This window comes from Anomaloglossus baeobatrachus, chromosome 2, assembly GCF_048569485.1.
Source record: "Anomaloglossus baeobatrachus isolate aAnoBae1 chromosome 2, aAnoBae1.hap1, whole genome shotgun sequence".
Taxonomy (NCBI): domain Eukaryota; kingdom Metazoa; phylum Chordata; class Amphibia; order Anura; family Aromobatidae; genus Anomaloglossus; species Anomaloglossus baeobatrachus.
The window spans coordinates 472358076-472383615 of NC_134354.1; the positions used below are offsets into that span (position 1 = coordinate 472358076).

General features: G+C 42.3%; 1 protein-coding gene across 5 annotated transcripts in view; it reads left to right on the forward strand.

Annotated features, from left to right (window-relative positions):
- Positions 1–25540, forward strand: part of GTF2IRD1 (GTF2I repeat domain containing 1) — a 178496-nt gene that overhangs the window by 1346 nt on the left and 151610 nt on the right. The window lies entirely within an intron of this gene.

A 25540-nucleotide genomic window follows, 5' to 3' on the forward strand; every position in this document is an offset into this window, starting at 1 on the left:
TGGCTCCCTGCACACGTCACCAGCTTTGGTTGGTTACCCGATATTTACCCTGGTTACGGTGCAAGGAGCCAGCGCTAAGCGGTGTAGGCCCGTAACCAAGGTAAATATCGGGTAACCAAGGTAAACATCGGGTGCTTTGCTGTTACCCGATATTTAGGCTGGTTACGTGTGCAGGGAGGCCGACACTTCCCCGCTCGGCCCCGCCCCCTCCCGCACTCCGCACATGTATGTACACACACACACACACACACACACCTGTCCCCAGCCATGCAGACAAGCACTGCCACTGACACCCTCGTCTGGCCCCGCCCCCTGCTCGGCTCCGCCCCCTCCCGCACTTTGCATGTGCACGCACATACATACATACATGCACATACATACATACATGCACATACACACACTCACTCACTCACAGATACACTCACCTGTCCCCAGCCATGCAGACCGCAGCACTTCTACTGACATCCTCAGCGCCTGGCCCCGCCCCCCGCTCGGCTCCGCCCCCTCCCGCACTTTGCATGTGCACACACATACATACATACATACATGCACATACACACACTCACTCACTCACAGATACACTCACCTGTCCCCAGCCATGCAGACCGCAGCACTTCCACTGACATCCTCAGCGCCTGGCCCCGCCCCCCGCTCGGCTCCGCCCCCTCCCGCATTCAGCATGTGTATACACACACACACTCACACACTCACACACACACACACTCACCTGTCCTGCAGTCACTGCGGCACTGACGTCCTCAGTGCCACGGCCCCGCTCGGCTCCTCCCCTCCCCCCCGAACTCCGCCCCCCGCACACAACGGAATCCGACAAAGAATTCTGTTCTTTGTCATCCGTTGTACAGCGTTGAACAGCGCATCAGTCACATGCGTCAAGCGACGCATGTGACTGATACAAATCAACGGAAATGTGAACTTAGCCTAACACGCACAAATATTTTGTCCACCACATTTCTGTAACATGATGGGCAGGATTTTGTTTTTTTCACTTTAAAATTTTTATTAGAATTTTGAATACAAAGTAATAATCACATCTCCATTACAAATGCGCCCACGCATGACCTCACCCATGTAAAGGTTACAAAACTAACTTAGTAACGGATTTTAATATCTGGAGTGTGCCCTGATCTCCATTGGTCTCTGAACCAGTCCAGCCACATAAAATAAAATAAAAATAAATCTTTATTTTTATATAGCGCTAACATATTCCGCAGCGCTTTACATACATCAGGAACACTGTCCCCATCGGGGCTCACAATCTAAATTCCTTATCTGTATGTCTTTGGAGTGTGGGAGGAAACCGGAGAACCCACGCAAACACACGGGGAGAACAAACTCCTTGCAGATGGACATACCCTTACAATTGATGCTTTTATACAGAAGTTGCCCACAGATGGTGACAATATTTCGTTTACTGGATGCGACCATATACAGTACAATGGCATAGGCTATGGTGATATCCTGTATAGCAATTAAAAAAAAAATAATATATATATATCTATCTCAACGAAGTTGAGGTGGATTGGGGGGTCTCATGGACATGTATGGTAGACGCCTGGAGGTTTCCCACTAAATATGGGACGCCAACATTGCGACTTGAATTCACTTACAATGTGATTGGTTAGAATCAATGGTTACCCTTGTACAGCAAAAACTAAATAAATAAAACAAATTCTATAAATATATGTATATTTATGTAAATAGGTTGCCAATGCACAACAAAAACAAAATAAAAATAATTGTATATATATATATATATATATATATACATATGATATAGGTGATAAAGTCTAATAATAATAATAATATTTATTCATTTCTATAGTGCTGTTAATTTCACAGCACTTTACATACATTGGCAACACTGTCCCCATTGGGGCTCACAATCTAAATTCCCTATCTGTATGTTTTTGGAGTGGAGGAAACCGGCGTACCCGGAGCAAACCCACGCAAACACGGGGAGAACATACAAACTCCTTGCAGTTGTTGTCCTTGGTCTGTCTCCTTCAACATCATCAATACCAAAATGAACACTTTGTGCAGGTAATGCCAATTGCTGCCATATTTACACATGATTTCTCCAGTTCTGCATCTCTTTATGTTATGGGACCCATAGACATAAAACGCAGCTCCTGCAAAAAAACAATCTATATAGACTGAACTCCTATTTTTAATCCCATAGCAATGATCAACATCCATCCCCGGATTTATTACATTTCCTTGACATAAAGTGAACTGTTGATTTTGCATATGAAGTTATAATTTGTTTATGGTGTTGAATCTGTATATAACTTGCATTTTACAATGAGAGGTGGAAATAAGGTTTACTTGTTGCTGATTTGTTTGCTGGTAGATTATGGAGAAATGTCTGTACCCTTGAAATGCAATAGAAGGTTTGCGAGAGCAGATTGGAATAAGAATTGATTTCAGAGGTGGAGGAGGTAACTGGATGCCCTGGGGACTGATGAGTGCTGGAGTGCATTATAATATGGGATTTTTTTTTTAGTCCGCCTCAGGCCCTATAGGCTGCCTCAATTTTGTCAGCTTAGTTTTTGGATTATTATAAGAGCGCCAGGTTTTTGTTACAAAAGCAATACATACTGTATATTACACAGAGAGAGTAAGTAGAGAGTCTTTTTATGGATAAAAAAAAGTCTACATACCTCTATTAAAATGCCAAGTTTTTGTCATGTGAAAATCATACCAAGAAGAATCAAGAACATTTTCCACTTTTTTAATGTCCAACAAACTGTTTTTGGGTGGAATAATAAAAAATAAAGAACTACAATAATGTGGTTGCATAAATATGCACACCCTTAGGGTACACTCACACGAGCATATGACTCGCACGGGTGCAAAGCGAGAAAATCTTGCATTGCACTCTGACCAATGTTAGTCAATGAGGCAGAGCAGATGGTCAGTTTTTTTTCTCATCCAGATTCTGGATGAAAAAAAGTTGCAGCATGCTGTGCGTGGATGCCGAAATTGTGCGAAACTCGCCAATACAAGTCAATGGTTGTGAGAAGAAACGGTTGCCACACGGACAGCATAGTGACGATCCTAGTGACGTCCGTTTTTATTGATACAATTTCATCATGTAGCAGAGAACACTGTCAATGGTCCTGTACATGACTTATAACTGCTGAGAAAAAAACGGATTGCACACTGACAGCACACGGATGACAAGTGAGTAAATATCGTCCTACTCTCCTGGATGAGAATGGGACCATTTTTTTCATACACTCGTGTGACTCCAGCTATAAAAAAATACTTTGTTGAAGTAGATTTGAATTTTTTGGATCAGAGTACACTAACAAAAAATTTGGGATATTTGGCTTTTGGGTGAAATTTCAGGATGATCCTAAAATGCACTCTAACCTTTACAGGTAAGATGAATGTGACTGTTTCTAAACATTTGTATGCACATGTCCAACTGTTCAATGTTGGAGTACTTTTTGCACAATTTGCTGATTTCTAACAAGGAACTTAATGGCAAAATTCACAACATGTATTTGACCCATGAATCGCTCAATCAATTTTGGGGTTCAATTAGAATTGGTATTTAAACAGTCCTCCTCATCATGCTGTTCACATTTTGATATCATGAGATGAAGACGACTCCTAATAATTGTTCAACAGTACCTCGCCATTGTGAAGCTTGAATCAGGATGTTCTCAGATGGAAGTGGCCACTAAGATTAGAGTGTCATCAGCAGGTTACAACAGAGATACAGAGAGACTGGAAGAGTCACAGAAAGGCATAGAAGTGAATGTCCTTTGGCCACATCCCACACTGATGAATTGTGTTGTGCTGTATTGGGAACAATGCTCTTCGGAGCTCTCCAAGCACATTTAAGGGAAGTGAGAGGCGGCACCCTGGTGTCACGTCAGACCATTTGAAACTGTTTACATTAGTGTGGTCTGCATGCTAGATGACATGCAAGGGTACCTGACTACCCCATCTGGCACAGGCATCATCGTTTTGCTGGACGAGGGACCAGTGGCTTCACTTCAGTTCACTAATGAAAGTTGATTCACACTGAGCACCCATAATGGCCGCCAACTATGTTGTAAACATCAAGAAGAGTGCTATGTTTCAGCCACTGTTGTCAACAGACAAGCCTTTGGTGGTGGTGGTGTTACCACGTAGGCAGATGTGTCTAATCAATACAGAACTGCCCTACACCTTGTGAATGCTACAATGACAAGCTCCTACTACTTGAATAACATCATTAATCCAGTCATTGCACCTTTGCATGAACAACACAGGGCTTATTTCATCTTGATGGACGACAATTCTCCAGCTCATCAAAGTTGCATCATTAGGGAACGTCTGCTGGAGACTGGGGTACCTTAAATTGAGTGGTCTGCTTGTTATCCAGACCTGTATCACATAGAAAATCTATAGGGTAAGCTGAGTCTCCTTGTAGAGGCTCATGTCTCTGTATCCCAGAACCTTAATTACCTTAGGGCCACTCTATCACCGCAATGTATATCAGCATGGCACATTGTGAATTTTCAATCTTTGCACACTCTTTTTTGGAGTAGCGCTACAAGTCTGTCAGATTGCAAGAGCATGTCATGTGCACAGCCCTCTTTAGATCAACCCACATGTTGAATTCAGGTCTGGGCCGTGACCGGCCAATCCAAAAATGTGATCTTCTTCTCTCAAAGCCATTCTTTTGTTGATTTGGAGGCATGCTTAGGGTTATTGTTGTGCTGAAAAGTGAATTTCCTCTTCATATTCACCTTTTTAGCAGCCCCAAAGCCTAATGCTGCCTCCACCATATTTCACTGTGGGTATGGAATTCTTTTGGTGATGCACAGTGTCGACTGCATCAAACAAACCTTTTGGAATTATGGCCAAAAAGTTAAGCCTTGGCATCATCAGACCATAACATGTTTCCCACATGCTTTTGGCAGACGTGATATAGGTTTTGGCAAAACATTTGGTAATGCATCTTTGCAACTGCAGCAGTACGGTCACTATAAATAATCCAAATATATTTGTGCAAATATATGTATTGCTACTGATTATTAGGTATTAATCAGGCTTCAGGGTTTTGTTTGTTTTGTTTCTTTTGGGGAGGTTTATTTTCGGGTATATGAAAAATTGACTTTTCCTGAGTGTGCATGATCAGATTTTCTTCAATGTTTTAAATCAGATTTTCTGCATTGTTTGGTCAGTGTCAGTGTGTAGGCTATACTGCGTACATTCTCCCTCCATGAAAAACTCATCTTGAGCACATAGGTGATAAACAGACTTCTGAGTTTCCTTAAAGGGGTTTTCCGAACACATCATATTGATGACCTATCCATCAGATAGGTTATCAAAATCAATTCAGTGTGGTTCTTACAACCAACACCCCCACAGATCCACATTTGCTCTGGCTACTGGATGTATACACTTTCAACGGAGCTGGAAAGTGGATCTCCATTAGAAGCTTAGCTGATTCTATAGCTGATCAGTCAGGGTACCAAGTATCAAACACCCACTGATCTGATGTTGACGGTTTTTCCTATGGATAGGTTATCAATATTATGTGACCGGATAACCCTGTATTGTTTTATGCTTGATACCTGATGCAGCCAGTAATGTAGCATTGTATTGAATTATTTTTCTTTAATTGCAGTAATTAGGCTGTGTGCCCACGCTGCGGGGTTTTTTTTGCATTTTTTTTTATGAATTTGTTCTTGCAGATTTTAATCAGATTGCAAGGAGAAGCGCATCCCAGCAAAGTCTATGAGAATCCTGACTTGCTGTGCACACGTTGCAGATTTTTCTTTGCATATTTTGGTGCAGAAAAAGACTGCAGCATGTCAATTCTTTCTGCTTTTTTTCCTGCAAATATAATCCATTGCAGTGCTCGAGCTCGATCACTGCAATGGATTATATCTGTGAGTGTTGCACTGACACTTCGCCTCTCATGGTGTGTGAGGCTCTCCGTAGTTTAGTAATCCGGGGTCATCATGGTGACGACCCAGGTTTGCCATAGCAGCGATCGGGTCCCTGTGATCGCATTACAGGGACCCGATCACCAGGGAGAGATAAGCAATGCCTCTCCCTGCCTCTTGAATGTTGTGATCGCATTGATCGCAGCATTCAAGGGGTTAAACTACTAAGAGAGGCGAGGTCGCTGTTCCGGGCAGTGAGAGCCGGTCCCGGCTGTAATATTAGCTGGAGACCCAGCTGCGATCGCGTGGATACAGTGCCTGAACCCCCACAATCACCATGGCTAAATAAAGATTGGAAAAAACGCCCTAAAAACATGAAAATGCGATAAAAAAATTATTGTTTTTGTTATTGCTGCGTTTTTCCTGCCAAAACATGCAGTTTTGTGTACAGAAAATCTGCACACAAATCTGCTACGTAGGCACATACCCTTAAAAGGGTTTGCCATGAGCTCAAATTGCTTTAAAATGGTTGTCCACCCTTTTTATTAAATGTATTTTTAAAGAAATAAACTCCTTTTTAAGTTACGGTAGTTACAAATATCCATCTGCCATCTGTGAGATAGGTAAATAACTTTGGGGTATGTTCCCACAGGACTTCTCTTTGGTGCAGATTTGCTGCACATATAATCCTTTGCATTGCAAAGGGATTGGATTTAGATTTGCTTTAGAAATGAAATCTACAAGGCTAGTAAATTTATGCTGTGGGATCTCATTTAAATACTCACAGCAGATTCTGAGCAGGCGAATCCAAAGAGGAAATCTGCAGCGAATATTCGCCCCTTGACAAATATCTTTCTTTTAATGGCCTTCAACTCGATGTTGAGCCATGGCGACTTGATGGATAAACGCTCTGTAGGAAGTTCGATCTTGTGCAAGCCTAGAAAGGTCCAACAGGGTCTTCGCTGTTATCTTGATAGTATCAAGCCATTGGATTGCAGGTCTTCCTCTGCGGCTTGTTCCTTCAATTCCGACCATGATGTACTTCTCCAGTGATTGCTTTCTTTGCGTGATGTGTCCCACATAGGCAAGCCATAGCTTGGAGATGAAATCTGCTGCTCATATTCTTGCCCATAGCCCCTGAGAACATTTCAAGAAGGATGTTATTGGGCTCCTTCAGGACAAGCTATAAGCGCTGTTCATGAAGGAATGGTGTAGCATAGACTTGACAAGAGGAAGGATAGCACCCCAGCTTCACAAGAAGTTTCTTAAAATTTACCAGGGGCTAAAGGCATTTACGGATCTTACAAAGGTATTTATGGATCTTACAATTTGAGCAAGATTTATCATTTATTTTAATTTACAAATGAATTGTATATTTAAAATGAACAAAACGTAACAGGTAAAATCTTTGAGGCTATGTGTCCACGTTGCTTTTTACCTGCTTTTTTGCTGCTTTTTCAACTGCAGCGTTTAATGCCAAAATGGATGTGTTCTGCTTTTCAAGCAAAGTCTATGGGAATTTGGGTTTCTTGTGCCCACTATGCAGTTCAAACTGCAGCCTTTTTCTGGCAGAAATTTGGGCAAAAACTCTGCTTTGCAGTTCAAAACGCAAATGGCAAAAACAATTGACATGTCAATTGTTTTTGCCATTTGGGTTTTGCACTGCAAAGCTGAGTTTTTGTCCAAAGTTCTGCAACAAAAAGGCTGCAGTTTGAACTGCATAGTGGGCACAAGAAACCCAAATTCCCATAGACTTTGCTTGAAAAGCAGAACACATCCATTTCGGCATTAAACGCTGCAGTTGAAAAAGCAGCAAAAAAGCAGGTAAAAAGCAACGTGGACACATAGGCTTAGGCTACGCTCACATGTTCAGTATTTGGTCAGTATTTTACATCAGTATTTGTAAGCAAAAGCAAGGAGAGTTTAAAAAAATTAAAAAAATGCAGAAGTGGTGCCCGTGTTTATATTATACTTTTCCTTTGATTGTTCCACTCCTGATGATTTTGGCTTACAAATCTATTATATAAAGCTGTGTGTATGTATGTATGTCTGCTAAAGGAATTCGCACCGTCGCTTGTACAATCATGAAATTTTGCACAGACACTCCATTTGACTCAGGGAACATCATAGACTATGTTTTGAGGGGAAATTGTAACCCCGCGCGTTACAGTTATTCGCCAAAAAACCTGCCTCCATTAAAGTCAATGGAGCTGGGAGCCACAGTGCAGCTAGAACTTCAGCAGAATGCGCAGCCACGCCCTTAAATGGATTGTTGGCATGTCACAATGCAGCCAGGGAAACAAACAGGCAGCCAGGAAAAGAGACAGGCAGCCAAGAAAAGAGACAGACAGTGAAAGAGACAGGCAGCCAAAGAGTCAGACACAGCCAAAGAGTCAGACACAGGGAAAGACACAGACACAGGGAAAGAGACAAACACAGGGAGACAGACAGAGACAGACACAGGGAAAGAGACAGAGAGACAGACATGGAAAGAGATAGAGAGACAGAGAGACGGACAGGGAAAGAGACAGAGAGACAGACAGGGAAAGAAATAGAGAGACACAGGGAAAGAGACAGACAGGGATAGAGACAGACAGACAGGGAAAGAAAGAGACAGACAGACAGACTAGGAAAGAGACAGAGAGACAGACAAAGAGATAGAGAGAGACAGAGAAAGACAGGGAGAGAAGCAGACAGACAGTTACTATCCCGGGCAACGCCGGGTGCTACAGCTAGTACTGATATAAAATGATGATTAAATACTGAACGTGTGAATGTGGCCTGAGAATGTGGACATCTCTATGCATACAGCATCAGATTCTTTGTCGGGTGTTCCCTCTAGGCATAACCTGAATAAAGGTACTTACATCTGCCACGGAATAGAAATATAGGGGCATTTGTAGTCCATTGTAAATAAAACTATATAACAGGGGGAACTTTTTGTGTTGTCCTTAATATATTGGAAGCTGCATTTAGCTGAGCTTTGCAGTAGTGCAGGAAAAAAGATATGTAGATGCTTATCGCCCCAAGGGATCATTATTACTCCCACATAGCTGCTTCCCCAGCCATTCTCAGAAGCACTTTTTTTTAGTTACCCTTTGGACCGTTTAACTAATAATCATTCTATGAATTAAACTGACTATAATTTGTTTTATAGCATTAAATTAGGGAGTTGTTACTCAAGTCATTTACTGAGTTGATTTTTAATAAGGTTCTCAATGTAACAATTACATGTCATCCTTCATATATGAACCTTATAAGAGTAAAGCCTGCTTTCCATGTTACGATTCTGCATACGATATCGTATGCGATCGTAACCGCCCCCATCATATGTGCGACACGTTCAATTTTGTTGAATGTGCCGCACAAACGATGAACCCCCGTCACACGTACTTACCCGTCCATACGATCTCGCTGTGGGCGGCGAATGTCCACTTCCTGGAGTGGGAGGGACGTTCGGCGTCACATCGACGTCACGCGGCAGCTGGCCAAGAGAAGCGGAGGGGCGGAGATGAGCGGGACGTAAACATCCCGTCCACCTCCTTCCTTCTGCATTGCTGGCCGGGAGCCGCAGGACACAGGTAAGATCTGTTCATCGTTCCCGGGGTGTCACACACTGCGATGTGCGCTACCCCGGGTACGATGAACAACCTGACGTTCAATTCATGAGGAATGAACGACGTGCGTGCAATGAACGTTTTACCGTTCAATCGCAATCGCACGTAGCTGTTACACACTGCAATGTGCGTCACTTACGACGTGACCCCGCCGACACATTGTAAGATATATTGTAGTGTGTAAAGTGGGCTTAAGTCGCTCTGGTTGACGCAATTCATTCATGTGTATGGTCAGCCTTAAATACTACTGCCATATAGGAAATGTGTGGTAAGCCATGGCTTCAGAAAACTTATCAACTGTTATTGTAGATTTTCGTTAAACTGGACCAGAATCTTTTAGCTGATCTCTAAGGTGGCTTCAGTATAAAAATTATGAGACAAGGCGTTTTTGTACAATAAACATTTATTGTATGTATGTTAATTTTATATGTCATGGGGTTCCACTGTTGGGCCATTTCCAACCCCTCAGCTGTTTAAGTCTGTGGGAGACAAAGAAAGCACCAAGCCAGCATGCTCAGTATCCCCATAGACCACAATAAAGTGTGTGTCTGCCACAAATGGAAAATCAAGGAATAATATTATTATTATTATTATTATTATCATCATCACATTGATTTCTCATTTATTTTAATTGTCAGAAAATCCAATGTATTTGATTTGAGAACATTTTTGAAGGTGATTTATCAGTAATGGTATATCCACAGGATATGTCATTGATGTTTTGCATTTTGGAACAATGCATTTAGTGGAGAATGCAACACTTCATGCACTTTAGCACATCATAATGAGGACCTATAGGAATGCCATGTCCATGATCCATATATGTTGTCCAGCCTCTGGGTACAATGTGACTGCAGACTTGGGAATCTTCACATTGCGTATTGTTCGTGTTCAGGATTCTCTGGTGCCGAGAGCATGAATTTGCATACTTCCAGCCATATTCTAACTATAGAATTATCTGGCCTCATTTAATTGACTTGTATTGAATGAGGTTGTGCACATCTAGTTGGCATGTGACTACATGTTTGCACATTTTTTGCAGTCACACTCCAGGCACTGGTAACAGGGAATCCATACAGCTCGCACACTGTGTGCTCTGAGTTTTCACAAGTCTGCAGTCACATAATAGTGACTGTAGATTTACTACCATTAGTGATGAGAGAGCACTACCATGCTCAGGTGCTCGGTACTTTAAAGGTAACAGGTCAGATGCTCTGACGGGCTCGACTAGAGTGCCAAGCATAATGGAAGTCAATGGGAAACTCAAGCGTTTTTCCTTAAGATCTTCCCAATAGAGCATCTAACCTACTTGTTTCAAGTACCGAGCACTCGAGCATGGTTGTGCTTGCTCATCATTAGCTCCTATCCATCCCAGATTCAGTGGGACTGTTTCAAATTGAGGGCTCAGTCCTGCTGTCCCATCAGTCAGGGTTTTTGTTCCGACTTCCTCTCACTTCTCCCTCACTGGGTCTGTAGGTCCTCCTTCTCAGTGTGGCTGGCAGAGAGGATTCTCTCTCTGCACTTGCATAGATTAAATTATCAAATCAACAATTCTCTTCTCGTCTTCAAAGGACTTGATCTCTGCATGCTCCTCCATGCTCTAAAGTAGGAGCTCTACCAATGAGATACCTGTGGCGCAGACAGTGAGCCCAGAAGCAGGTTATACAGATAGATAGAGATACAGTACATCTGTATGCAGCAGTGTATTTCTATATCTCTATTCTAAAGGTAAAGGAAAAGTCTGATTTTTTTTGTTTCTATAAAATTGCTAAAAATAATGAGACGCATTTACAAAAATGTAATTTTTTTTAGTTCCTCCGCCCCAGGACTTAAAACGACAATATTCTATATTTCAAGCAAGGAACTATATCTTGGAGCCACATGCTCCAATGATGTAACTAGGAGGATTTTCTATACTTGACTTCACAGGCAGATTATACTTGACATAGAGATTCATTGTACAGAGCAGTGTATATATTTCCTGTATTCTAGAGGTAGAATAAAAGAGATACTTTTTTCTTCATATAAAATTACTAAAAAATAATTAAAAAAAGAACAATTAAAATAATTACATTTTTTAAAAATAATAAACATCACATATCAGCAAATAACATGGATATACAGTATTTGGTGTTAGGCCAGGGCCACGTGGGGCACTAGTGCGATTTTCGCATAACACTCGGCTCACGCTGGCAGTACAGCAGAGCTGAGTGTCATGCGAGTATCCCTGCGACTGAGGTCCAACTGTGCGAGCGGACTTGGGGCGGGCGGGCCGGCACTGAGGAGGGGAGGGATTTATCTCCCTCTCTCCTCCGTAGCCGGCTTTTGCGATTCTCGCTCTGCACTCAGATTTTTCTCTCGTCCCATACACTTGAATGGGTGCGAGAGAAAGAGTCTCGCATTACAATCGCAGCATGCTGCAATTGTTTTCTCGGTCTGATTAGGGCTGAGAAAATAATTGCTCATGTGCGCTGACACACAGGCTAAAATTAGTCCGAGTGGAATGCGATGTTTTGCCCAAATTTCTGCCACAAAAAGGCTGCAGTTTGAACTGCATAGTGCGGTTTAGAAAACCAAATTCCCATAGACTTTGCTTGAAAAGCAGAACACATCCATTTTGGCATTAAACGCTGCAGTTGAAAAAGCAAGTAAAAAGCAGGTAAAAAGCAAAGTGCGTTCTCACCCTAAAGGCCGCTTTACACGGGACGATTTATCGTGCGATCGCACCTTCCCCTATCGTTTGTGCGATACGGGCAATTTGTTGCCCGTGTCGCACAAAGTCGGTAACCCCCATCACGTGTACTTACCTTTCAAACGACCGCTGGGACGGTTTGTTCGGCGTCACAGCGGCGTCACTAAGCAAGGGGATTTCTAGACCCCACTTTGCGTTTTAAAACGCTGCGTTTAATTTGCATATTTTGTGGCAAAAACCATGCGTTCAAAGAAGCAACATGTCAATTGTTTTTGCCATTTTGGGTGCGTTTTGCTAACATTGAAGTCTATGAGAAATGGCAAAAAACAAGATTCCAGCAAATTCCTGCGTTTTACCTGCTTTTCCAGTTCAGAAAACATGCGTTTTGGACTTCAAAAACGCATGCTTTTTGGAGATCAAAATAATGATTTCATATGTCCCTTTACACACACACATAGTCCGACAATTAAAAATAAGAATTTTAATAAATTATTGCTATTTTTCCATTAAATATATTGCCGCTATAATTTCATTAAATTAATCTATTTTCATTATTTTTCACAAAAATATAGATTTGTTTCTTTTTTTCTAATTTTTTTCATTGAGTTTGACTATTTAAACTTTATTTAGCAGTGTCATGATGTTCAAAACGCATCTATCAAAACGCAGGTGGAAAAGCAGGTAAATAGCGCTGAAAACGCATCCAAAATGCGGTAAATATGCATGCGTTTTCAGTGCTAAATTTCTGAAAAAGGCAACTTTGGTCAAATCAATTAAGCTCAAAACGTGCGTTTTGAACTGCAAGTAGGTGAACGCAAAGTGGGGCCCTAGCCTTAAGGTGATGTTCCTCGTTCCTGCGGTATCATACGTAGCGATGTGTGCTGCCGCAGGAACGACGAACAACCTGCGTCCTGCAACAGCAACGATAATTGGGAAAGGAACGACGCGTCAACGATTAGGTAAGTAATATTGATCGTTAACGGTCGTTCCTGCGTTTCTCACGCAACGACGTCGCTAACGAGGCTGGATGTGCGTCACGAATTCCGTGACCCCAATGACATCTCGTTAGCGATGTCGTTGCGTGTAAAGCCCGCTTTAGTCTTTCACATGAGTGGTTTAGGAATTAGGGGTGCTTCACACACAGCGAGCTCGCTGCCGAGATCGCTGCTGAGTCACGCTTTTTGTGACGCAGCAGTGACATCATTAGCGATCTCGCTGTGTGTGACACTGAGCAGCGATCTGGCCCCTGCTGCGAGATCGCTGCTCGTTACACACAGCCCTGGTTCGTTTTCTTCAAAGCCGCTCTCCTGCTGTGACACACAGATCGCTGTGTGTGACAGCAAGAGAGCGACAAATGAAGCGAGCAGGGAGCAGGAGCCGGCGTCTGACAGCTGAGGTAAGCTGTATCCAAGATAAACATCGGGTAACCAAGGTGGTTACCCGATATTTACCTTAGTTACCAGCCTCTGCAGCTCTCACGCTGCCTGTGCTGCCGGCTCCGGCTCTCTGCACATGTAGCTGCTGTACACATCGGGTTAATTAACCCGATGTGTACAGCAGCTAGGAGAGCAAGGAGCCAGCGCTCAGTGTGCGCGGCTCCCTGCTCTCTGCACATGTAGCTGCATTACACATCGGGTTAATTAACCCGATGTGTACTGTAGCTAGGAGAGCAAGGAGCCAGCGCTCAGTGTGCGCGGCTCCCTGCTCCCTGCTCACACTGGTAACTAATGTAAACATCGGGTAACCATACCCGATGTTTACCTTAGTTACCAGTCTCCGCAGCTTCCAGACGGCGGCTCCGTGCAAGCGCAGCGTCGCTTGCACGTCGCTGCTGGCTGGGGGCTGTTCACTGGTCGCTGGTGAGATCTGCCTGTTTGACAGCTCACCAGCGACCATGTAGCGATGCAGCAGCGATCCTGACCAGGTCAGATCGCTGGTCGGATCGCTGCTGCATCGCTAAGTGTGAAGGTACCCTTAGACAAGAGCAGCCTTGGGAATTAAGATACATGTGCTTAGAATATAGGCACTGTAAATGGGATTGCAGATTTTCACCAAGTTGAAGCACATGAAACATCCTTCCTCTGCAGTATGTGACCTCAGATGCACCAGACAAATAGATGAATAACTTCTAGTGTCTATCTGCTCATCGCACCAACTTTATTGAGAACACACCGGCTCCTAAAAACAGAGGCTTCATTCTACTAAGAGCATAGGGAAGAAAGGAAATTCTCGAATTCTTCTATTACCCAAATCATCACCATATGTCAGAAGACGCTTAACAGTTATAGCCTTTCAGATCTCAAAGGCTATCTGTGAGTATGGGCCAGCCAAAGTTGATCAGGACTGTGGTAACACAGAACAGGCTGTGCAACATTTTCCATTGCGTTCATTCACTTATACCTTTAAAGGGAATATGTCAGCAGGTTTTTCTATGTAAGCTGAGGACAGAATGCTGTAAGAGTTAAAAAGCAAAAAACAACTGTGCTTCTCCTATCTGTGTGTGTGTGTGCTATTATTATTTCCGTAAACTAAAGGATTTATTACCCTGAGATTACCATTACAGGACTAGAAACTAATGCACACCAAGCAATCCATATTGCCCCCTACTGTGATTGACACCTCACAGACAATACACAATTTGTATTAAGAGCATGGTGAGGGCGGTACAGCTCTGATATGTTTCTGAATCTAAATTCTTTGATTGTTTCAGAATGGCTTCAGCCAATAATCTATGTGATACATCATTGGATTCAGAATCTCCGTGCCTAAGTTATGTTGCTGTCAGATGAGGTAGCAAAAATCTGCTGACAAATTCCCTCTAAGGTACATCAGGGTACATCATGCTTGCAGTGCAGCTCCCCAATGCCCTTTTACATATAGAAACAAGGCTCCCACAAAGTATTGGGTTGACCACTGGTTTTGAATATTTGCCTCCACACTTGATAAGGTGCTACATTTTATGGAGATCATTTTGTTGATATGGCAACTGTTCTCACATAGAGGTTCCAGTTCCTTTCAAGTGTAATACTTGTACATCCACAACTTGTTGCCATATTTCCCTCTGACTAAACAAGTAAGAAACGTGAAACAATCATATATAACATACTAAGTTTTCTTCTTGTATTCTTTTTATAGTGTTCTTCCCAGTATTCTTTTCACAGCAGATCTAACTTTATAAGCAGGATTCATCGAACATTGGCTTGATATGCGGCTTTGTACCGTAGGCTGAAAGTTTTTTCTTGTTTCACTGCATTTAACTTTATAAGACCACATAGCTCATATGAGCAATGTTTCTAGGGAAAATAGTTCTGATATTTTTCATATTGGATTATTTTTTTTTGTAAAATCAGAAACATACTAAGATAGTGATGGCTGCATACACTATATACTTCTATGGGTGCTATGCTTGAACTGAGCTTCTACTATTATATAAAGATATTTGCATGGGCCTCCAGGCTACTTCCCCACATGCTCATACATTTTTTAGGCATTGTGGCTAGTTTAAAAAGTTGCCACCGGCTATCTCTCAGAGCTGTAAATCGGGAATAATGCCCTCCTATGCCTGTAGATTAAGGTTATGATGAGATGTGAACAAACCAAAACTGTGGAATGTGCTGGAGATACAGATTGTATGTTTAGACAGGGATTGCAGTAAATCCTCTTGACAGTTGTGAGTATAGTATAGCACCTGTTGTATTTGCACTCACAATTACTGTTTTCTTGTTGCTTAGGTTTCACATGAGCAATCTCCTATCTGCAATATTCCTTAGTGGCTACTGCCCTCTTTCCTGATGAGGATTTCAATTAGCTTTATTATGGAGTCCTCAGTGACAGTGATCTTTATTGTCAAGGAGTAGGGATGGGGTTGTAATTTCATCCCAGGTTTCCTGTGACCACGCCATAAAACCATCCTTAATGAAATAAAGACTCAAGCAGTGAGAAAAATACAACTGAAGCGTACAGTACATGACTCCGAACTGCACATTGATTATATTTCTGTTACGTGAGTGACTGCACTAAGCATGAACATGTAATCCCTTGCTTTGTTAACAGGCGTGCACCAGGCAGATAGCAGAGCTTTAATAAAAAATAAAAAGTCATGAAAGTATTGAAATTGGCTAAAACCTCTTTTCACAGGAAAACCAAAAATGGAAAGTCATGTAAGCTTGGTGATCATACTCTACATGGCTAGGTAACATATCATAAGTATATCATGGTTGAGATGTGGGTAATAATCTAAAGCTAGCTGTATGTATATAATAGGTCAAAAGCTTTTTTCATAGTTCTCCTTTCTCTAAAATTAGCAGCCAGGAGGTACAAGAGCTGCCTATAAATACTATTACTTCCTCTTCCTGCGTAGATCTTTGTCAAGAGAAGTTGTACAAGAGAAGGCTATTTGGTCAGAAACACACATTTTTGCTGACAATGAACTTAATGGAGAGATATAGACCATGTCTACCAAATATCTCCATCCTATTGCTTAGGGAACAGTTATTATTATTATTTATTATTATTATTATTATTGCGCCATTTATTCCATGGCGCTTTACATGTGAAAAGGGGTATACATAGGAAAAAGTACAATAATCATAAACAAAACAAGGCACAGACTGGTACAAGAGGAGATGACCCTGCCCGCTAGGGCTCACAGTCTACAAACACACAGTTCCACATAAAGGCCGCTTTACACACTGCGATCTCGCTAGCGAGATCGCTAGTGTGCGTGCCCGCCCCCATCGGTTGTGCGTCACGGGCAAATCACTGCCCGTGGCGCACAACATCGCTCGGACCCGTCACACTACTTCCCTGCCTAGTGACGTCGCTGTGACCGGCAAACCGCCTCCTTTCTAGGGGGGCGGTTTGTTCGGCGTCATAGCGACATCACTAAGCTGCCGCCCAATAGAAGCGGAGGGGCGGAGATGAGCGGGACGTAACATCCCGCCCACCTCCTTCCTTCCTCATTGCATGCGGCCGCAGGTACGATGTGGTTCCTCGTTCCTGCAGTGTCACATAGCGATGTGTGCTTCCGCAGGAACGACGAACAACATCGTACGTCCAGCAGCAACGATATTTGGGAATAGAGCAGCATGTCAACGAGCAACGATATGGTGAGTATTATCGCTCGTTAACGGTCGCTCCTGCGTGTCACACGCAACGACGTCACTAACGAGGCCGGATGTGCGTCACTAATTCCGTGACCCCAATGACATCTCTTTAGCGATGTCATTGCGTGTAAAGGCCTTAAGGCAAAGTATTTACCTTGACTCATAGACAATGCATCTCAACAGAGTAGACATTGGTGACAACAGAATGTTATTGGAAACAATTGACCACCTTGTTTCCAGATGCATCTTAGCTGAGCTCCGATAATGCAATTATAGAGTAGATTTTTCTTCATCAGATTACTGCTTGGTAGGAAGTAGACACTTCCCAGAATGGAAACCAGACGTTGAGTCAGCACAGAATGCTGGGAGATTTTGACTCTGAAGTCTGCAGAATTATGAATACAGCTCTGTTGAATAAGGGATCAGTTCAAGATATATTGTTAAATACTCTCTTCAACATTGAAATTTCAACACCAAAAAGGAAAAGTCATGGAATTATGGATCGATTGACATGTTAATGATATGGAAGTGTTGGAAAAATGAAAACACAATTTTCAAAACATCTTGCCTATTTCACTATCAATTATGAATACCACATGCACTTATGTGCCTTGTCATGCTATCAGTAAGGCTAGTTTCACACTTGCGTTGGACGGCTTCCGTAGCATTGCGTTGTGTGACGGATGCAACGAATACGTTGCATATAGTGGCACAACGGATTCTACGGATCATACAAAACAACGGAAAGCTTTTTTATTATTATTTATTTATTTTTTCTTCTTTACAGTTTTACCGGCAGCAGACTATTGTGAACGATCAGCTGATCGCTCTCAATAGCCGGCGGCCGGTCGCTCAGCTGAGCGCTGTCACTTCCTGGCGGCCATGCATGCCGGCGGGCCGGCGCTCAGCTGAGCGCTGTCACTTGCCGGCGGCCGGGCAAGCCGGCGGGCGCTCAGTTGAGCGCTGTCACTTGCCGGCGGCCGGGCATGCCGGCGGCCGGGCGCTCAGTTAAGCGCTGTCACATGCTGGCGGGCGCTCAGCTGAGTGCTGTCACTTGCCAGCGGCCGGGCATGCCGGCGGCCGGGCGCTGAACTGAATGTTCGGCCACCACGAGACAAAATAAAGTTTGATTTAAAAATTAAAAAAAAAAAAAAAAGAGCATGCGCAGTGAAATCCTGAGGATTCTGCTGCTCAAAAAACGTTACATGCTGCATTCCTCCCGCTGGGCGGAAGCAACGGAGCGTCGCCCAGCGGAAGCAACGCAGGTCCTTTTGGCACAATTCGTCATCCATACAAGTCTATAGGAAACGGCTGTTTTCCAAAAGGGCGGATTGTAACGGAAGGAAAACAACTCAAGTGTGAAAGTACCCTTAGATCGTAAATGGTTGTCATAAGATTTTTCTGTCACGTTGAATGCACTTGGACACGCAAATGGAGAAGATCTGCTGCTGGCAGCTTTGTTTGCAATTGCTGACCAATTTCATCCCAGATGTGCCTGATGGGAGACAGGTCCGGAGATATTACTGGCCATGGTAGGATATTTAGGGCACCCAATCTGCTCCCCATTAGCTCAAGCAACAAGTGGTCTAGCGTTGTCACAGTGAAAAGGGCTCCAGGTACACTTTAGAGAAATGGCCATATAACTGGATCATCAACCAAACCAACTTCAAGCTGTTAGTGTACCTGAAACGAAGATTAGAGAGGGTGTCCGACTGTCATAAATTATGCCACCCAACACTATAATCCTAGGATTTAGGACCTATCTACCATTCCATTGTGAAGGCATATTGCCCATATGTGCTTGTCAGATTTGAAGAATGCGTAAGACCTAAAGTTTCAGTAGCTACACAAACCATTAGACAGCATTTGCATGATATTCTATTAACCTCACACCAATGTTGTTAAAGGCTATCATGGTGCAGAGCAAGATGGCAATAGATCTGGAGTGGAGGTCTTTCCTCTTCATCGATGAGTCCTGCTTTTATCTTGGATGCAATGGTAGCCGGAGATTTTTTGGAGATCACGTGGCCAACAGCATGAAGAGGCCTTCACAAGAGAACATGAGATTGTCACAAGAGCTGTTTTTTGACACATCAGGCCTCATGTTGCTGATGCTACTACCAGCAATCTGTGTGGTCTGATTGTGCTACCCTAGCCTGCAGCGTCTCTAAGCTTTTTTACCATTGAGTACTTCTGGGACGTTATTGGTTGGCAAACGCAAAGGATGCTGCCAGCAGCAGAGCTTGGTGGTTTGTGTGCCCATGTGCAGTCATTGTGTTGGAACAATCCTCAGACAAATATTAATACAATTATTGATAGCATGCTAAGACATATAAGTGGGTACATTTCTGTGCATGTCTTCCATACTCCATAATGAATAAATTGAGGTGTTTTGTTTCCATTTTTTAATCATTTGCATAGTAATACCATGTTTATCTCTTGTATGATTTCCATAATACCATGACTGTTCCTTTTTGATGTTGCAGTTTTGATGTTGAGGATTGTATATTTACAAGGTTACTCTACTTTAATGAATATAATGATATACCATGCCTGATGAAGAAACCTGAGTAGTCTCGAAAGCTTGCAATTATTACCATCTTTTCAGTTAGCCATTAAAAGGTATCAACCACTGAGGACTTCAGTTCTTTTAAACAATTTTTTTATCTCTACTGGCTAACACGGTACAAAGATATATTTTACTTGTATCTACTTTAATGTAAATTCATTTTAAATTTAAACGGTAAATAGAGTTTAAAGGTGAAATTCTGTATGTTTTAATGGAAATCTATCAGCAGATCCATGAACAGTATGAAAAGCCAGTGGGCTCCATCACTACAAACAATGACTGCAATACTAAATACTGAATATTATTATATTGATGTAGTTTGTGACACATTTCTGAATGCAAATTCTCTTCTTTCATAAATCTGTGGTACATAAATCACTGCCATTAAACATTATTGTAGCTAAAAATAATGCTACAATGATGAGGTTTTTTTTCATTTGCCAAAACTTTGCCACATTTTTAAAGGGCAGCATTTTAATAATCTGCCTAAATCCTCTCCAAGCAGTTAGGCATACCCACTTTGAACTAGTTCTATAAACTATAAACTGGCAAATATGATGCAAAAGGTGGAAAATGTGGGGCATACTTTTAAAATGAGCCAGCTACAGGGAGAAGTGGCCAAAAAGTGTCTCCTTTCTGTCCTCTCACCTACCAGCTCACGTTGATTGACAGGTCTCTCTCCAAATGTACATATTAATGGACCTGTCAACCAAGCTGAACTATGAGAGGAGCAGCCACTGAGCAGATACGTCTTGTCCAACGCACTTAGTTAATTTTAATAAGGAAACCTTATATTATGCTACCTGTGGTTAGGGCAGCTTGAATTTGCTGAAAAGTCCTGATAAAGGAAGTGTATGATCAAAAAAAAAAAATAACCCACTGTTATAAGGTGAATTAACGCTGGCCAATTATTCCTAGGAATATTCATTTCTCATTAATCAGCCTATCTAAGCAGGCTGCCAATCACCTGATGAAAGAGCGAAATTCTCCATCGGGTGAGCCAGGAGAGCCAGATTATAAAATCTTCTTTGTGCATAGTGTATGTATGTTTAACAATGAATCATGGATTAGTTGAACTGTGGTATACCATGTGCACAAAATGATTGTTAATGCAGCCTTTCAGTGTGCATAGAAGTGCAGTCAGCTAGTTTAAGCAGGCTATTAAACAATCTCCAATCGGCTTCTATGTAGTCGATCAGTGGTCACTTAATGACCACGGTTCAGCCAATGTAAAGAGACCCTAGGGCAATATTCACACAACCATGTCACATGTCTATTTGCTGTCCGCTTTTTACGCGGATGGCACAGGGACCCATAGAGTTCCATGGATTTGTACACACATCCGTGAAAAACACAAAGCTCTGTGCAAGATCCATGAGGATCAGAGAAGGTCCTATTATGATCCGTGTTTGCGGATCAGAACCGGCTATTCAGTGCTATAGGAATTCGTGAAACACAATCTCTCCTGATTTGTTTGCATCCACGTCTCACGAATCTGTTGCAGAGAGGTAAACTTGAATAAAAGATGTGACCTTCCAATGGTTTTTTTTGTGTTGAGAACAAGACATTCCTGCAGTAAAAGAAAAATGGATGAAAAAAATGAACACAACAAAAGGGCAATACGGATGACACATGAGGATAAAATAGTCCATTTCTCACAAGTGGTAAAGTTCACACAAATGTTTGGGTGTAGCCTAAAGGATACTTTACACGCTGCGATATCGGTACTGATATCGCTAGCGAGCGTACGTGCCCCCATCGGTTGTGCATTACAGGCAAATCGCTGCCCGTGGTGCACAACATTGCTAACACCCGTCACATGGACTTACCTTCCCTGCGACGTCGCTCTGGCCGGCGATCCGCCTCCTTTCTAAGGCGGCGTCACAGCGACGTCACACGCCAGCTGTCCAGTAGCAGAGGAGGGGCGGAGATGAGCGGCCGGAACATGCCACCCATCTCCTTCCTTCCTCATTGCCGGTGGATGCAGGTAAGGAGATGTTCGTCATTCCTGCGGTGTCACACATAGCGATGTGTGCTGCCGCAGCAATGACGATCAACATCGTACCTGCAGCAGCAACGATATTTGGAAAAGGAGCAACGTGTCAACGAGCAACAATTTTTCACGTTTTTGCGCTCGTTGATCGTCGCTCCTTGGTGTCACACGCTGGGATGTCGCTAATGGCGCCGGATGTGCATCACTAAAGTGACCCCCGACGATATATCGTTAGCGATGTCGCAGCGTGTAAAGCACCCTTAAGTCAGTTTTTTACATTAAATGTAGTTTTACATTCTTTTTCCATATCATGAATGCTACTAAAAAACCCTTGAAATCTTGCAATAAAATCTTGGGCTATTCTAGACTCATACATCCTTTTTTCAGGAAATCCACATGTAATTGAAGCATCTAAGGAACATGGGCAAAGGTCACTGTGAAGGGAGGGGGAGCTGTGACATCTCCTATTGTGAATGATATATGCTGTGTTATCAGCTACATTTAAAGCGCACCAATCAGCAGGATGTTCCTATAAAATCTAAAGCCAGTGCTATACTGGCGCCAATATACTGATTCCATACATACTTTTAGTTGTCAGCTAGGATGTATAGGTTTTGAAACACAAGCAAGTAAAGCTTTTAAAATGAACAGTTTTTTGTTTGGTAGCAGCTGCCGATCAGCTAATAACTTGGGGGGTATTCATAGTGATTCCCGTCCCCCTGCCTATCCGTCCTCCCCCTATTATGTATGGTAATTCCATTATAGAAAGTTGTGGTTCTAAATCATGGTGGCTAGAAGGACCTTGCGGATGTCATACCCATGTGACCAGAAGGGACGGGCCTTCAGCCAACAGAAAAATAATGTGCTTCCTGGAATCAGCTATGTTGGCTGAGGCCCTGCCCCTTCTGGATACGTGAATTTGACATCAGCAAGGTCCATCTAGCCACCATGATTTATAGCCACAACCACTAGTAAAACACCTCTATAATCGAATAAGCATAAATAATAGATAGGGGGAGGAACAACAGGCAGGGAGGTGGGAATCACTATCAAACCCCACCCCAGTTATTAGCAGCTGCAGCTGCTGTCAATCAAAAAACTGTTCATTTTACAAACTTGCTTGTGTTTCCAAAACTATACATCCTAGCTGACAACCAAAAGTGTGTATAGAATCAGCATGATAGTGCCAGTATAGCACTGGCTTTAGGCTATATAGGAAAATCCTGCTGGTTAGTGCGTTTTAACTTTGTCATTGTGATCCTGCCTGTGATGATATTGAGGCTCCTGACAACTGTTCTGTAAAGAACAGGTAGTGTCAGCCTAACTCTGAAATAACCCCATTGACCAGAGAGAAAATTAGCCAGATTTCTAATTCTTTTATATACAGATTATAATATGAAAAAATATAATTGCCCACATCAATAATTTTATATACAGTTAGGTCCAGAAATATTTGGACAGTGACACAATTTTCGCGAGTTGGGCTCTGCATGCCACCACATTGGATTTGAAATGAAACCTCTACAACAGAATTCAAGTGCAGATTGTAACGTTTAATTTGAAGGTTTGAACAAAAATATCTGATAGAAATTGTAGGAATTGTACACATTTCTTTACAAACACTCCACATTTTAGGAGGTCAAAAGTAATTGGACAAATAAACCAAACCCAAACAAAATATTTTTATTTTCAATATTTTGTTGCGAATCCTTTGGAGGCAATCACTGCCTTAAGTCTGGAGCCCATGGACATCACCAAACGCTGGGTTTCCTCCTTCTTAATGCTTTGCCAGGCCTTTACAGCCGCAGCCTTCAGGTCTTGCTTGTTTGTGGGTCTTTCCGTCTTAAGTCTGGATTTGAGCAAGTGAAATGCATGCTCAATTGGGTTAAGATCTGGTGATTGACTTGGCCATTGCAGAATGTTCCACTTTTTTGCACTCATGAGCTCCTGGGTAGTTTTGGCTGTATGCTTGGGGTCATTGTCCATCTGTACTATGAAGCGCCGTCCGATCAACTTTGCGGCATTTGGCTGAATCTGGGCTGAAAGTATATCCCGGTACACTTCAGAATTCATCCGGCTACTCTTGTCTGCTGTTATGTCATCAATAAACACAAGTGACCCAGTGCCATTGAAAGCCATGCATGCCCATGCCATCACGTTTCACCTCCACCATGTTTTACAGAGGATGTGGTGTGCCTTGGATCATGTGCCGTTCCCTTTCTTCTCCAAACTTTTTTCTTCCCATCATTCTGGTACAGGTTGATCTTTGTCTCATCTGTCCATAGAATACTTTTCCAGAACTGAGCTGGCTTCATGAGGTGTTTTTCAGCAAATTTAACTCTGGCCTGTCTATTTTTGGAATTGATGAATGGTTTGCATCTAGATGTGAACCCTTTGTATTTACTTTCATGGAGTCTTCTCTTTACTGTTGACTTAGAGACAGATACACCTACTTCACTGAGAGTGTTCTTGACTTCAGTTGATGTTGTGAACGGGTTCTTCTTCACCAAAGAAAGTATGCGGCGATCATCCACCACTGTTGTCATCCGTGGACGCCCAGGCCTTTTTGAGTTCCCAAGCTCACCAGTCAATTCCTTTTTTCTCAGAATGTACCCGACTGTTGATTTTGCTACTCCAAGCATGTCTGCTATCTCTCTGATGGATTTTTTCAGCCTCAGGATGTTCTGCTTCACCTCAATTGAGAGTTCCTTAGACCGCATGTTGTCTGGTCACAGCAACAGCTTCCAAATGCAAAACCACACACCTGTAGTAAACCCCAGACCTTTTAACTACTTCATTGATTACAGGTTAACGAGGGAGACGCCTTCAGAGTTAATTGCAGTCCTTAGAGTCCCTTGTCCAATTACTTTTGGTCCCTTTAAAAAGAGGAGGCTATGCATTACAGAGCTATGATTCCTAAACCCTTTCTCCGATTTGGATGTGAAAACTCTCATATTGCAGCTGGGAGTGTGCACTTTCAGCCCATATTATATATATAATTGTATTTCTGAACATGTTTTTGTAAACAGCTAAAATAACAAAACTTGTGTCACTGTCCAAATATTTCTGGACCTAACTGTATATATATGTACACATTTAACACAAAAACCTGATTTGATCAATATGTCATTTTCTGATTTTGTATTCCCTTAGACTGCATATTGAATAAGAATCATGTATATGATTACTTAGTGCATAGCTATATTTATTTGTATGTATTGTGTACTCTGCTTTGTTCATGTAAGTTTAGGTTATGTTTGTATTATATCTTTGTGAATAATTTACTACTACTTAGGAATGTCAGTTTTAGAACAGCAGGCACCGTGTATGGTGTGTGATATCCTGTCACTCGTACAGTTTCCTTCCCTCAATTTTTTCTCACTGGTTCCTCCATTATTGATGCCTGTGCTTTTAGCGCTAGCATACTACATTGTACTAATGTTTTTGTTTTGATGCAACGTCTACTTAGGATAACATCACACAATGTAAATATGGGCTCTTCATTGCAAAAGTACTGACCTAATAATAAATGTAAACTTAACTAGACATTGTACAGCGCAGGCTCAGAAGCTCCATACATTTTTTATGGAATTAAGCATAAACATATTAAAGCATTGACCATTTCCAATGTTATCTTTGGGTTTTATCCTCA